This window comes from Vicugna pacos, chromosome X (assembly GCF_048564905.1).
Source record: "Vicugna pacos chromosome X, VicPac4, whole genome shotgun sequence".
Taxonomy (NCBI): Eukaryota; Metazoa; Chordata; class Mammalia; order Artiodactyla; family Camelidae; genus Vicugna; species Vicugna pacos.
The window spans coordinates 39,618,108-39,625,630 of record NC_133023.1 but is presented as its reverse complement, the minus strand read 5'-3'; positions in this window follow the sequence as shown (position 1 = coordinate 39,625,630).

Sequence of the window (7,523 nt, the reverse complement as noted above, 5' to 3'; positions counted from 1 at the left end):
GAATTTTGATTTGTGAATTTTACCGTATGTAAATTTTATCTTTAAAACGCCTGGAAATAAATATGGAACGCTAGTAAGTAGATTCGCTTTTGCAGAGGTATAGGCTGACAATTCTGGGATTCTGAAACAAGGTTTTCTGAAAATCGCTTTTGTGTAATCCAGGCTTGAGGAAATAAGTAAATATATTAGGAATAATGAGAGCCAGGTTACTTACTAAAGGAGTTACTAATAAAGAAGGAAGTTACAAATATGGATGGAGGAAGACAAGAAGCACCCTGAAGTGTTGAACTGAAATTCGAGGTATCAAGATGATTTCATGGTTTCAGATAAGACAGTCAGAGAAAGAGAACTCGTGTGTGTGTGTGTGTGTGTGTGTGTGTGTGTTTCCCATTTGTTTACTGAGAGATCCTAGAAGCAGCTATCCCTTTAGCAATGAGCAATAGCCCACTTAGGGTACACATTTGGTTCACTTTCCACTTTTTACTTTTTATTTTGAAATAATTTCAGATTTATAGACAAGTTGCAAAATAATTCCTATATCCCCTTCGTTCAGATGCCCCAATGTTAGCATTTTGCCACTTTGTTGGTGGCGCGATATCACGTACACATACACACTGTATGCAGAGAGAGCTGATGGCTACTCTATTTATTGATTCTCGTAAAAGGGTTTATCTAGGACATGCATGGTGCCTCAAATATCATCTAAGTTATAACAATGTTAATAATTTTAAGCTATTTAGGTTCTCAGGCTCCAGATTCCCAGGCTCCTGCAGGAAGCACAGGATGTTACATGATCAAGGACAGATTGTTTTAAAGTTCGTCACAAAACTTCATTAAGTAGGCCATCTCTTATCCAGCAAACTGTGTGACATTTCTCACAGCTTGTTTATCAGTTCAGTCCATGGCTTATTCTCTAGAGCCTTCAGGCGGGGGCCTACACACTTTTCTTTATTACTCTCTCTTTCTTTCTCTCTCTCTCCCCCTCTGTTGTTTCTTCCCTCTCTGTGTGTGTGTGTGTGTGTGTGTGTGTGTGTGTGTATGTATTTGTATCAGGGGTCCCCAACACCATCCCCAGCTTTGGTGATTCAGTAGAAGGATTCACAGATTTCAACATATAGTTGTACTCATGGCTAAGATTTTTTACAATGAAAGGATAGATACATGATGGGATCAATAAAAAAGAAAAACGCTAGTGGAATCTAAAGAAATCCTTGCACAGCCTTCCTTATGCTCTCTACCTCCCTTGAGCAAAGGGAAAAGGCACATGGGCCAAAGTCCAGAGGAAACCAGGCACAAGCTTCCAAGAGTCTTCTCCCAATGGAGTCACAGAGGACACATATAATTCCTCCAACAATGAGTTGATATAATACATGTGATGTGTTGTCTTTCAGTGAAGCTCATTACAGACTCAAGTGCCCAAGGTTTTCACTGGGCTCAGGTGCCACCCTCTACCTTGCATGTTCCAAAATTCCAGACTCCCTGAGGGAATACAGGTGCTCAGCATAAATCACACTGCTTTGTACAAACAGTTTGGCACAGTGAACTAGTCTTATTATGTAGAAAGGTTTTATATCAGTGTAGGGAAGTATTTACTAGTTACGTTTCCACATGCCAGTCAAAGGTCAGCCATGCAATCAGGTCTTTCTCAGGCCTACTGTATTAACTACTTCCTGTACAAAGACATAGAAGAGAAAGACATTCCCTCATACTACCACAGCATCATTATCAAAATCAGGAAATTAATCCTGATACAATCCTATTATCTATTTTACAGAAGTTATTCAAAGTATTCCAATTGCCCCACTGATGTCTTTTATACTAGAATAAATACCTTTTTTTGTGGTACAGGATTCAGTCTAGGATCACATGTTGCCTTTAGTCTCATTAAATCTAGATCACTTCCTCAGTTTTCCTTTTTTTTTTTAATTGAAGTATAATCAGTTACAGTGTGTCAATTTCTGGTAAACAGCACAATGTCCCAGTCATGCATATATGTACATATATTCATTTTCGTATTCCTTTTCATCAAAGGTTATTACAAGATATTGACTAGAGTTCCCTGTGCTATACAGAAGAAATTTGTTTTTTTAATCTATTTTTATATATAGTGGCTGACATTTGCAAATCTCAAACTCCCAAATGTATCCCTTCCCACCCTCTTTCCCCTGGTAACCATAAAATTGTTTATCATGTCTGTGAGTCTGTCTCTGTTTTGTAGATGAGCTCATTAGTGTCCTTCTTTTTTCTTTTTTTTATAGTCCACATATGAGTGATATCATATGGAATTTTTCTTTTTCTTTGTGGCTTACTTCACTTAGAATGATGATCTTTAGGTCTCTCTCTCTTCTTTAATGACCTTGATGTTTTTGAAGAGTACAAACCTGTTATTTTACTTTTTTTTTTGGTAGGGGGGTAGGAAATCAGGTTGGTCGGTTTGTTTGTTTTCAGTGGAGGTACTGGGGATTAAACCAAGGACCTCTTGCATGCTAGGAACGCACTCTACCATTGAGCTATACCCTTTTCCCCAAACCTGTTATTTTGTAGAATGTCCCTCAGTTGGGATTTCTCTGTTATTTTCTCAGGATTAGATTCAGGTTATGAATTTTTGGCAGAAATACTACAGAAATGATGGAGTGTCTTTCTTGATGCATCACAGCAGGAATCATGAAATACCACTTTGTCCCCATATTGGTGATGTTAATATTGTCCACTTGATTAAGGTGGTGTCCAAGTTTTGCCACTGCGAAGTTACCCTTTTCCCTATTATAATCAACAGGTAATTCATGGGGGAGAGCCTTTGATACTATGTAAATATAGTGTTCCCCATCACAGTTTTACCCACTATTTTGAGCATCCATTCTTGCCTGAAGGAAGTATTACAGTGGTAGTTGCCAAATAGTGATTTTTCTAATTCCATCATTTCTTCTACATTTATTAGTTGGTGGTCCTTTGTAAGGAAGAGTTTTCCCTTCCTCCGTTTATTTATTTAGATCAGTTTGGAGTCATGGATTCTTTTTAAATTCAAATTTATTCAGTGGATGGTAAAACAAGATGCTCTAGGCTCATCTTGTATATTTCCTGCCTCAGCCCTGGAATCAGCCATTTCAACAAGGAGCCCTGGTTCCTGTTAGTGTAAAGTGGTAGCTAGACAAGAGAAACCGATTAGAGGCACACAAAATGGAAAAGAAGAAATAAAGATATCTCTATTTTCAGATGATATGATTTTGTACCTGGCAAACCTTAGGGAATCAATGATAAAACTAATTTTAACAATAAAAGTATTCAGCAAAGTGGAAGGATATAAAACTAACATAGATAAATCAATGGCCTTCATATATACAAATAACTCGTTAGAGAAAACCTCATTTACAATGGCAAAAGAGATAATATACCATAAGAAGGAACCTAACAAGAAATGTGAAAAAAAACTATGCCAGGAAATCTTTAAAATGCATTTGTCAAAACCTGTCGATCATTACAACATACCAAAAAAAAAAAAGCCTCTTAATGTATGAAAAATTTTTAAAAATCAACCAGGACATTAGGAATCCCAGCATGGAATGGAGACTGTGACAACATAATCTAACTGTATTATAAATGTATGACATAACATCACTGGAGAGGATGAGGAGAAGATATGCTGATCTAAGTAACCTTGGAAAATGGTATTTTGCCTGGAAACTCCAAAGCTGAAGACAAAAGGAACCATAGAAAAGCACTTAACTTTGGTAAAGTTATTTCCCACAGGGTTAACAGGTTAACAATACTTTTTTAAAAAAAAATTTTACACACACACACACACACACACATATATATATTTGTTTTTGCTTTTTGTTCTGGGTGGGGGAGGTAATTAGGTTTATTTATTTATTTATTTTTAGAGGAGTTACTGAGGATTGAACCCAGGACCTTGTGCATGCTAAGCATGTGCTCTTTTACTGAGCTATACCCTCCCCCCTTACAGGTTAACAATTCTGATATTACTATACATGTATACTGCAATTGAACAATTAAATAAGTGGGTGGTGGATGGTTGGAGCCAGGTTTCTCAGTGTTGGAGTGGAAGACTACAGATAAACAAGAAGAGAAGGTTAGAATGAACCCTATGGTACTGGATTATCAGTATGAATTCATGTTTATCTTAAAATATAGAGAGATTAATAGATACAGAAATAATTATAGATATGTGTGTAACATGGGTTAGCATGCATACATTGATTTCCTAGCTCCTAGGATCGTAAACATGGTCAAAAGGCAACTGACAGACTAGGAGAAAATATATGCAATACATATTTCAGTATAGTGTTAATAGCCCCAGTATACAAAGAACTCTTGAAAATTAAGGGGAAAAATCCAAAAAGCCACTAGAAAAAAATGGGCAAAAGATGTGAACAGACAATTCACAGATTTAAAAATGATATTAAAATGGCCTTAACTATACCAACAGCATAATTTCACTGCAAAAGACAAATGTAATCTACAGTGACAGAAATCCAGTGGTTGCTTGAGATGGAGTTGGGGGTTGGGATCAGGCACATAGGAACCTTTTGGGGGTGATGGAAATGTTTTGTATGTTGATTGTGGTGGTAGTTACAAGATTGTATACATTTGTCAAAACTCATTGAATTGCCCCTTAAAATAGACGTATAATAGGTATATATGTACACACACAAACACATATAAAGAGAGAAGGACACAGAGAGAAAATAGCTCAATATAGCTCATTAAATTAAAAAGGAAAAATAGAGCCGTCGCTGAAAACATTTTCCCACAGCAGGCAAATCATTTACTCTCATGAAAATGAGGGGGCTGGGGAGGATTATAGCTCAGTGATACAGCACATGCTTAGTATGTGCAAGGTCCTGGGTTCAATCCCCAATACCTCCGTTAAAAAAAAATAAACCTAATTACTTCCTCCTCCCAAAAATTAAAAAAAAATGAAATGAAAAAATTTTTAAAAGAAAATGAAAGGGAAAAAAACCCACAATGAGATACCATTTCTTTCCTCTGAGATTGGAGAAAATTTGAAAATACAACAACACAGGCTACTGGCTAGGCTGTGTGGAAACAGACACTCAAACACCAGGATAGTGGGAATGAAACTGGATAAGCCCTTTTGGGAGGAAATTGGAATACCTACTAAAACTAGATATTCACTTTTTGATGCAGCAATCCCAGTTCTATGAATTTACCTTGAAGATACACCTCAGACAATTAAAAAAATACATTTATGTACAAGGTTATTCTTTTTGGCATTGTTTATAATTGCAAAGTATTGAGAACCACCTACATGGTCAAGCATAGGAGAGTGGTTAAATTATGATGCATTTACAAAATGCGATACTAGGTACCTGAGACAGAAAATGAGAGAGAAAATATTATATTAGTAAATGAAAAATACAAAGTGCAAAAGAGTAGTTACAGTATGCTACCCTTCATGGAGGATAAATAAAACAATATACATGTATGTGTCAGGGTGGGAAAAATTGCTTGCTACCCTTCTAGGTTCTTTGCTGGTTTAATAAATTGACATAAGACAGATTAACAGGAGAAAAACTAATTTCATATGTACAGGATACCCATAAAAATATGAGACCCAGAGGAGGTTGGGCAATTGAAGCTTATATGCTATCATGAGCTAAGGAATGGGATTGAGGCTTCAAAGAGGAGGGCAATTCACAGGATGACAAGAAGAGCAGATGTTCGCCCTGCCATGCAGGTAAGTCTCTCAGATAAAAAATTATCTCTGGTAATAGCTCTCTTTCTGGGACAGACCCCCTATCTAAATTCTTTTAAGCAGTTACAGGAGAGGTAAAAGTTTTTTTTTGAATGTGCTGGGTCTTCAGCTTAAAATAAGCCACATACCAAAGTGGCACGTCTTGGGGTGGCATTTCTGCTCCCCTTCATATGTGCTCATTTGTGTGGAAAGAAAGAGAGAAAGTATAAACCAGAAATTAAGTAGATTAGTTGCCTCAACAAGGGGGTGAGGGGAGGGCAAAATGGAATGCAATCAGAAACAAAGGAACCTAACCATATTTCAAATGAATTACACAGCCTTATGGTTGGGAGTTGGGAAGAGGAAGAACTAACCCAAGAAATTAAAAAAAAAATTTTTATTGAAGTATATTAGTTTACAATGTTACATCAATTTCTGGTGTACAGCATTATGTTTTAGTCATACAATACATACATATATTCCTTTTCATATTCTTTTCCATTATACGTTACTATAAGATATTGAATATAGTTCTCTGTGCTGTACAGTAGAAACTTGTTTACCAAGTAATTTTGAACACAGTATTTTGACTACCATCAGATTAAAGATGCAAGGAACGGCATCAAATATTTAAGCTTTGGTAGGCCTGATAAACATGATAATTTGACTATAGACCACCATGAACCTTAAGACCAAAGAAACTGTAAGAAAGTATGGAACTCTAGTTGGTAGACTTGTTTTTCACAGTCTTATGGGTTAGCAATTCTGGAGTTAATGTGTATTATGAGATTACACAATTAAGTAAATTTATTGTGGATAATGGGCACTAGGTTTCTTTCTGTTGCTGAAGAGGTTTACAAATATGGAAAGTAAGAAAACTAGAATGAATCTTGTGTTGTTGGGTTGAAATGGAGGGTATTAGTAATGAATTTATGTTTTTAAAGTATATATACCTATAGAAAAGTACACAAGTATAGTACTGTGTGTATACATGGATTAAAATACATATATGTATTTCCTAGCTCTGTACACTGAAAGGTACTGGAAACAATTACACTCTAGTGCTAATGAACACTTTCTCAACTGGGGTTAAAAAAGAATAATTTGAGTCTGAAGCATCTTGTAATGCCAGAAAGCAAGGAAATGCTTAAAAAAAATGATGGGGGCATGTCAAAGGGACACAAAAGTCAGCTTGAAGGAGCTCCCACTGACCAAATCTAGGACAATTTGAGCGTCAAGAGAAATAATGGTAGTGACTAATAATTCACTGAATAAGAACAGTTTGTACAGATACAAATACATACATGGGGAAGAGAAATCTCTTCCTCACAGTAGAACAGCAATTAACAAATATCAAAGGAAAGTTGGTGTTCGAAAATCATCAGTGGATGCTGAAGTCAATGGTTCAAAAATTTTACAAGTATATATATATAGAGAGAATGATACAGCAAAGGTGGCAAAATGTAAACAATTGATGAATGTACCATAGGGTACAGGGAATTTCCTTGTGCCATTCTTCTTTTTCTGTGCATTTAAATGGCATCAAAATTAACAGCCCCACCAAAAAAAAAAAAAGAAAAAAATAGGGAATATCCTATTACTGATATGTTGTCGCTAAACATGCCTTCTAATTTTTTTCTGAAACTACTGCTTGGGTGGCAGGGTTTGCACAGGTGGCCAGAAAGCACAAGTGAGGCTTATAGTGTATTTTAATACTGTATTTGAATGTTCCTGGTATTTCGCCATCCTGTTTTTGTTTTATTTTGTTTTGTTTTTTAAATGAAGCTTTTTCGTTTGATTCACTGGC